This window comes from Meriones unguiculatus, chromosome 6 (genome assembly GCF_030254825.1).
Source record: "Meriones unguiculatus strain TT.TT164.6M chromosome 6, Bangor_MerUng_6.1, whole genome shotgun sequence".
Classification (NCBI taxonomy): Eukaryota; Metazoa; Chordata; class Mammalia; order Rodentia; family Muridae; genus Meriones; species Meriones unguiculatus.
The window spans coordinates 29,156,097-29,163,911 of NC_083354.1; the positions used below are offsets into that span (position 1 = coordinate 29,156,097).

At 43.0% G+C, this 7,815-nt stretch overlaps 1 pseudogene; it reads right to left on the bottom strand.

The window, feature by feature from the left end:
• LOC132654906 (baculoviral IAP repeat-containing protein 1a-like) overlaps positions 1 to 1,984 on the bottom strand; it is a 74,989-nt pseudogene extending 73,005 nt beyond the window's left edge.
• Between the last annotated feature and the right edge of the window lie 5,831 nt (positions 1,985 to 7,815).

Consider the following 7,815-nt stretch of genomic DNA (forward strand, 5'->3'; position numbering starts at 1 on the left):
AAGACTCTACCTAGCAGTGTATCAAAGCAGATGCTGAGACTCATAACCGTACCTTGGGCAGAGTCCAGGGAATCATATTTAAGAAGAGGGAGTTAGTATGACCTGGAGAGGATGGAAGCACCACAATGACCAAATATATCTAGACACAGGAATCTTGTCTGAGACTGATTCTCCAACCAAGGTCCATTCATGGATATAACCTAGAACCCCTGCTCAGACGTAGCCCATGGCAGCTTAGCATCCAAGTGGATTTCCCTAGTAAGGAGAACAGGGACTATCTCTGACATGAACTAAATGGCTGGCTCTTTGACAACCCCACCCACCCACCCAGGGAGGAGCAGCTTTGTTAGGCCACAGAGGAGGACATTGCAGCCAGTCCTGATGAGACCTGATAAGCTAGGGTCAGATGGAAGGGGAGGAGGACCTCCCCTATCATGGACTTAGAGAGGGACAGGGAGGAAAGGAGGGAGGGAGAATGGGCTTGGGAGGGTATGAGGAAGGGGGCTACAGTGGGGATACAAAGTAAATAAACTAATTAATATAAAAATAAAAATTAGACAAAGAAAGGCTAAAAAAAAAGAAAAGTAGTGGTTACAAGATTGATTAAAAAAACTAAGAATGTATTAAAAATATCCTTTATGGATCAAGCCAATAAAATCACTCAATAATCCAGCAAAAAACAAACAAACAAACAAACAAACAAAAACTTTAAAAATAGAAGAAAAAGCTAAGTTTGTGTGATTCAAATTTATCACTATGTGACCACTTAAAAAGTTCTGGGGTGACCCCGTATAAGATAGGAGGAAGATCAGAACTCAAGGGAATACCCCAACAATGTGGCTTTTATCTCTAGGTTTATTTTGCTCTGTAAAACATTAAAAAGTTTACTCATGAAATACGATCCACTTACTTGGGGAACCACTTGGCATGCAACTTCCAGGGATCATCTCCTTCTTCCCAGTTTCCCAGGCATCCACCGCAGGAGAAGTACTGCACAGTGTCCCTTTCACCTACAGATGCAGGGAAGACCAGGTGTGTCTTGGAGCTGATCATACTGAACCAGAGCAACACAGACCCCAGCATGCTTGCTCTTCCATGTTCCCTCTGGCTGAATCCCTGGCCACATCCCACTGCCCTAAATGACCCACTCCTGAGTCTGGACCTCCCATCCCAGCCATGGCCATCCTCCATAGACACAGCCCAGGGCTTTGGAGGTCCTACCTAGGTGATCTAGCACTCAGCTATACACTCAGCCCACGGCCGGTACTCTTAAGGTCTAAATGTAAAGAAAAGCAACATTTTACTTTACACACATATGTGTGTGCATGTGTGTATGCTTATACATACATATCTATAGCAAACCAATAATGTTTCATTAAATGTGCACTAAAGCAGAAGCAAAGTTATTAAAGTTGAAATGTGATGAAATACACATTATGTCTAATGTAACACAGTTCATTAGCAAAATACTGCCCACAAAATGGAACCTAACCCTTAACCACCACAGAAAACCTCACAAAATGGGACCCAGTTAGTTACCTGTAAAGACAATGCTGGCTGTGGAGAGTACACATGACGAGGTCCTATGGGCATAAAACGGCCACTTCTCAAAGGACTCCAGCCTTGCCTCCTCTTCTTGGTACTGTGCTTTGCCGCCTCTCAGCGTCTTCTCTGGACTCTTCACCCTTATGTCATACTTGCCGATGTTACCGACATCTTTGCCCAACAGGAACTCACATTCTGGACGAAATTTCTTGTGGATTTCTATGGGAACTTTCCTGAGGCTGGTGTGAAAGAGGATTAAGCTACAGCAAAAGCACTGCACCCCAAGTTTCACCTCAGTAAGGTAAAACCCAGCAGCTGCCAAGTCCTGAGGCGTCCATGACCTATATGGGTCATAGGTCACAAAAGTCTTTAATCTCTTAGCTTCACTGCGCATCTATGAGTTAAATCCTTTCTTCATTTTCATTCGTTCTTTGTGCTCTTCTTTTACATGGCTCTTGGCCAGCTGCACTGCATCCACACCAAGAAGAGCAGAGAGCTCATGGAGATGATCATAATCAAACTCAGTAACTGGCTCCTCAGAGGCCTCCCCGTGCTCTAAAAGGCCATCTTCTAAAAGAGAAAGGAAAACAGATAATGGTGATAGCAATGCTTTGCTATAAAGAACATGAATTTAGGTCCCATGAGGTGGCTCAGAGGGTAAAAACACTTGCAGCTAAACCCAGGACATGGAAAGAAGAGAACTGACACCCACAAGTTGTCGTCTGACTTCCACATGGACATGGGAATACACACACTCATACCCCTGCCCCATATGTCAAAACAAAGGGACTAAAAAGAAATAATTGCTGTGTCAACTTGTATCTCAAGCAAGTCAACTAGGCCATGAGGACCAGCTATGAACAAGACAAATAGGCCTGTTTCCATCCATAAAGGCTCTGCCCACCTTTTGTTTCTTTGTTTGTTATTCTGAGATAGAATTATGCTATGTATTCCATGCTGGTCTAGAACTTGTGGCCGAGGCAGGCGCCACAGGAAGGTGTTTACCCTGGGACCCTCTTTGGTTTGAGTTGTGCACATCTCCCTCTTGTAATAACCTACATATACCACAGACACCCTGCCACTTTCATTGAGCCAATTTCTGGGCTTTTGGATTTTTTTCTTTTCTCTTTGGTGACAGACAGTCAAGTGTAGGCAGTCTCTATTAAAGTGTGGCACCAATGCATTAAGAAGGGAGAATGGACAGGCTGATCTCACCTGCACACTAGTTTGCGGTGCATATGCAGGAAAGTAAAACTACTTTCTCACATTTATGGAAAGTTCCCTATTGAGCATCTTATCTTTCACATAATTACTTATGCATATGAAGAAAGTCAGATGTGTTATGTGAAGGACATGTTCAGGGACTAAAGGCTTGGTTAAATTCAGCCTGTCAGACAAAACAAAGAACCTGTCTCCTTTCTTGTAACTTGATCCCTCCATTTCCTCAACCCCATGAGTGAAAGCCCAAGCAATAATCAGGGTGTGTCAGAACTCTCATTCACACAGCCATTTGTGCATCTTGACAGTGTATCCTGCTCTAATCTGTAGCTTCACTTTGCTCCACATAAACCAATTTAGCTTCTTTTGAAAATCTTAGAGCCTTTGTTTTCAGTTGTGTGAATTAAAGGCCAAGAGCTTGAAAACAGACAGACCACATCAGCCTACAGGATGCTACACAGTTTGTTTCACCAAGACCTGTTCCAAATGTGAATAATGGCCCCATTGTTGTGATGCGGGCACATATTTGCCATGCATGTTAGAGAAAAATGTACACGAAATCCCATAGTCTTGTAGAGAAAATGTGGTAAAATCACCCTGTTCTTTAAAACCCTTCTCTTACATTCACTTTTCAGGGCTAGTGCTCTGCGTGTAAGCTGTGTTAGGTCCACAGTGGCCTCCACAGTGGTAGTGCCAATAACCATGTCCTATCTCAGGCAGGACTCTGGCCAGGGAAACAGAAGGTTATTGAGTAAACCAGGGGGTAAATTCAGCATCCCTCAGGAACCTCAAAGGCACCTTTCTGTTTACCAGGAAAATCACCACTTTCTTTATCCAGCTGTCCCTAACAGTCACCTACCTGGGGCATGGACATCTAGTTCCTGTTAACCCCGAACAGCAAAAGCCTGCACTAACTCCCAGGCTGTTTTGAGTCACACCTCTCCTCCCTATTCCCTTAATATTGACAAGGCTTTTTCTGTGCCACTGTTCCCTGGCCTCCAAGTGAACACCTGGCACTTTAATTTCCTAAACAAACTTTTTTTTACCCATGGGTGGTCCAGTTCAGTGGTTTTACTCACCCTTGCTTACAAACTCCAAATGTAGGGGAGGATTTGAGTCTGGTAGGCAGCCACTGAGCTTCCCAAGATCTTATACCTCTTTACGGTGGGTTGTATGAAGCACAGGGATGCTTACAGGTAAGGAGATAGTTTATTAAAGGAGACATTCTAATCAGCTAAGAATGCTGCCTGGACTGTGACCCAGACCCGAGAAAGGAAAGGGACAGCTCTGCATGACACTTCACACAATATTTGCCTCTCCCAGTGTTCTCACAAAGCTAGCTCTTCTTCAGCATGCTCCTTTGGTTGAAATGAAGCCCAGGTCAGGAAGGACTTCCAGTCTTCCACTGTTGCTGTCTTTCGTATTAATCTCTGGAACCTCCTCCTCTACACTATTCCCTATTCTATTATTATATTAGAAAAACATAATTATTATTATAATTGCTATAGAATTTATCTTATCAATTATTTTTCTCTAAGTTAAAATGTTGCATTGTCCCATTAGCCTATATAGATATAGACATGGACATACAAAGACATAGACATAGATACAGACATAGAGACAGAGACATAGATATAGACATAGACATAGACATAGACATAGATATAGACAGACATAGACATACGTATAAATGTACATATACCTGCAGTGTACTGGGGTGGCTGTTAGGGATCGAGCCCAGGTCCTCTATTTTGCCTAACAGACTTGAACTAACCAAGCCCTTAGTCCCTTCAGTAGTCCAGGGTGGGTGTATAGCACTGAGCCCAGGACCTTTTGCATACCAGGAAATTACCCCACCTCTGAGCTGCCTCAGCCAGCACAGCCATGGGTAGTACAGGGACATGGCAGGGTAATAGTAGACAGAGACACAAGTCTCTGGGTTTCCTGCAAGAGTAAACGATTCTCATTTTCCCACTGTGTATTTATTGGTTTGCTAGCTAATAGAGAGCCCTGCAGTCAGGGCTTGAGCAAACAGGATTTTCATCCCCTTATCTGAGTTCTTCCTTTTGCACTTCCTGCCCTTGTAGACTTTCTGATTTGCTCCGAGGATTAGAACATTACAGATAATGTCCCTTGCCAGTCACCCAGCCAAGAGACCATTCCACAGGGAATCTGACTCACCAGAAGTTGGGAGGCATAATTATTTCCTCAGAAGATAATGTTTGTATTTACAGAGCTTTCACCCCTCAGCACTGCTAAACCTGCCCAATTTTCTTAGTTCTAACAGGGAAACTGTAGCTTAGGGGGTCGAGGGTTACAAACACTGGATGCTCTTCCAGAGGACCTGGGTTCCATTCCCAGTAAACCCAAGTCCCAGCTCACAATGGTCTCTACTCCAGTTTCAGGGAGATAGCGCCCTCTTCTGGCCTCCATGGGTGCCAGGCATGTATGTTGGTTGCACAGACATGCATTCAAACAAGACTCACCTACATCCAAAATAAATGATGGAAAAAAAAAATTCTTTAAGTCTGTAACTTTTCCTTTTTCTCAGTTTTTCTTCTTCTTCTTTTTATTTATTTATTTATTTTTTGGATACTGACCAAAAGCCTAAGCGTGGTCTCCTGACACATTAGACCACTAGACTCCATTTCTCTGAAGACCTCCACTCCCAACCCACACATTGCTTGTTGAACTCCACTGCTGAATTTGCCTGTGTCCTTGGGTCCTAACTCAAAGACGTAACTTTCTCTCCTCTTCTCCATGTCTCTCCTTCTGGAAGCTGCTGTAATTTATACCTTACCGGCCTCATCATTTTTCTCTGAAACTCTAATAAAATGATCCCTGAGCTTCCTTCTGATTCTCTACTTTTTTTTTAATTAACAAGAACAAGAACCCAAGCAGGGAACCTTGATTTCCCCCTAATAGGTTGTGTGTGAGTGTATGTGATTTGTGAGTGTGGGCATCCCTGGCCACAGTGTGTCTGTGAGGCTGGTTTTTCCCTCCACAGTGGAACACAGGGATTGAACTCAGGCTTGCAAGGCAATCTCTTTTACCCGCACTGCTTTGGGCTTTCGTTGCTTGTGTGTTGTTTAGTTCATTGACTTCTGAATGGCTAATCACTCCCCTACAATGGAGCACTTATGCCACTGCCATTTTCTCTTCATAGACAAAGATGGGTTCAAGATGCTAAAAACAAAACCTTTCCTCAAGTTTAAACATTTTCTCAGAGTAAATTCCTGAAATAAGAATTGCTGAGTCAAACACATGCATCCTCTTAAGGGTTTGGGTGTCTGTCAGGCACTGGGTTTGCTTATGGTCATCTGGGCTCCTTTTGCCTTCAGTAAGGTAACGGTCCTGCTTCTTCTCAGGTGGTTTCCTGAAATGGGGATTCACATATCAGAATTCCATGTTTCTCTGTAACAGAAATTAAAGTCTGCTTACAAACCAAAATCGAATTTCCCAAGGGAAAAAGCCTGGTCAGGCGTCTCAGCGACGTCCAAGTCCAGCACCCCAGTGGTCATCCTGGGGGACAGGCATGGCCTCCACGTGTGGCCATAAGTAAGTGAAACTGAGCTTGTGTGGTTCCATCATAATCTATTGCTCAGTGGCTACTTCAAGTTCCCAAAGAACCTCCTGTTCTTCAAAGCCACATATAAAGTGAACTCCAAACACCCACCCACCCAAGCCAACTTGGGTAACTTTGAAAATAGAGGTTTGCAAAAACTTTCAAACATGATATGTGATTTCTCCAGCAATCAAGAAACAAAGCCAATTTTTGGTCTATCTTATCTCCATCTTGTATCTAGTAAAATAATTCTGAAAATTGGGTTTTTTTTAGAGTAACCCAAATAAAATTTTTTCCCATTTGTGAAGCCCTGTTTATCTCAGCCAACCAGCCCCTCCTACTGGTTAGCTGATGAACTAGAACTTTCAGTTCAACCTGATTCCTTCCTGCAATGAGGCAGTGCTTCCCAGTTGAATCAAATGGACACTTTCATCAACAGTTTGTAGCAGTAAGCAAGAGGGTTTCCACTGCCTCTGGAATAGCCAGTGTGGTGGTACACACCCCAAGTGCCATCACTCAGGAGCAGAAGCCTGGATTCAGGCTATTCTGATCTATAGAGTGAGTTCCAGGACAGCCAGAGCTAAACTCTGTCTTAAAACTCCCTTCTCACAAAAATGAATAATAAACAAATAAATGAATAATCCTCTGCGAGCATCTTAAATCCTCTCCTCTTGCATGGCTTAATTTTTACTTTTCTGCTAAAATAAGGTTAATAATAATGGAAGCATGTGCCAGCTGCTCAGAGCACCAGTGTCCCCAAGCTTATAGCACTCTTGCTATATAGTCTTGGCTAGCCTTGAACTTGTGATAATCCTCATGCCTTGCTCTCCCAAATCCTAGATAACGTAGTTAATTCTTTTCATTACATTTGGAAAGTATGTGTGTGAGAGTGCATATCAGGTCTCTCTTTCTGCCAGGTGTATCCCAGGGAGCAAACTCATGTTATCAGGCTTCCACACAGGTACCTTTACTTGCTGAGCTCTCTAGCCAATACGTTCTTAAAACCCTATCAGTTCAGAATGAAGCAAGTAGAAGGTTACACTTTAGTACATCCACTATTAGCTACAATTCATTTGCTGTATCATCAACTTTTTATCACACCCCATAAAAGATTTTTAAATAATTCATAACGGTTATCAAATATACTGTGTCTTCAATGAAGGCTGCATCTCTTGACATTCCCCAGAGAGCCTATAGATCCATGGTTTTCAAACTGTGGGCCTTGAACCCTTGTGGTCAAAGGCCCCTTTCACAGGGGTTGCCTAAGACCATCAGAAAACACAGATATTTACATTAAGATTCATACAGTAGCAAAGTTGGACTTGTGAAGTAGCAACGAAGATAACTTTATGTCTGGGTCACCACAGGAGGAGCTGTATTAAAGGGTCTCAGCATTAAGAAAGTTGAGAAGCACTACAATAGAGTGTTTCAAAGTAGATATGTAAGTAGGCCTCAGTGATTCAAATGTTTCTATCTAGCACCTGCAA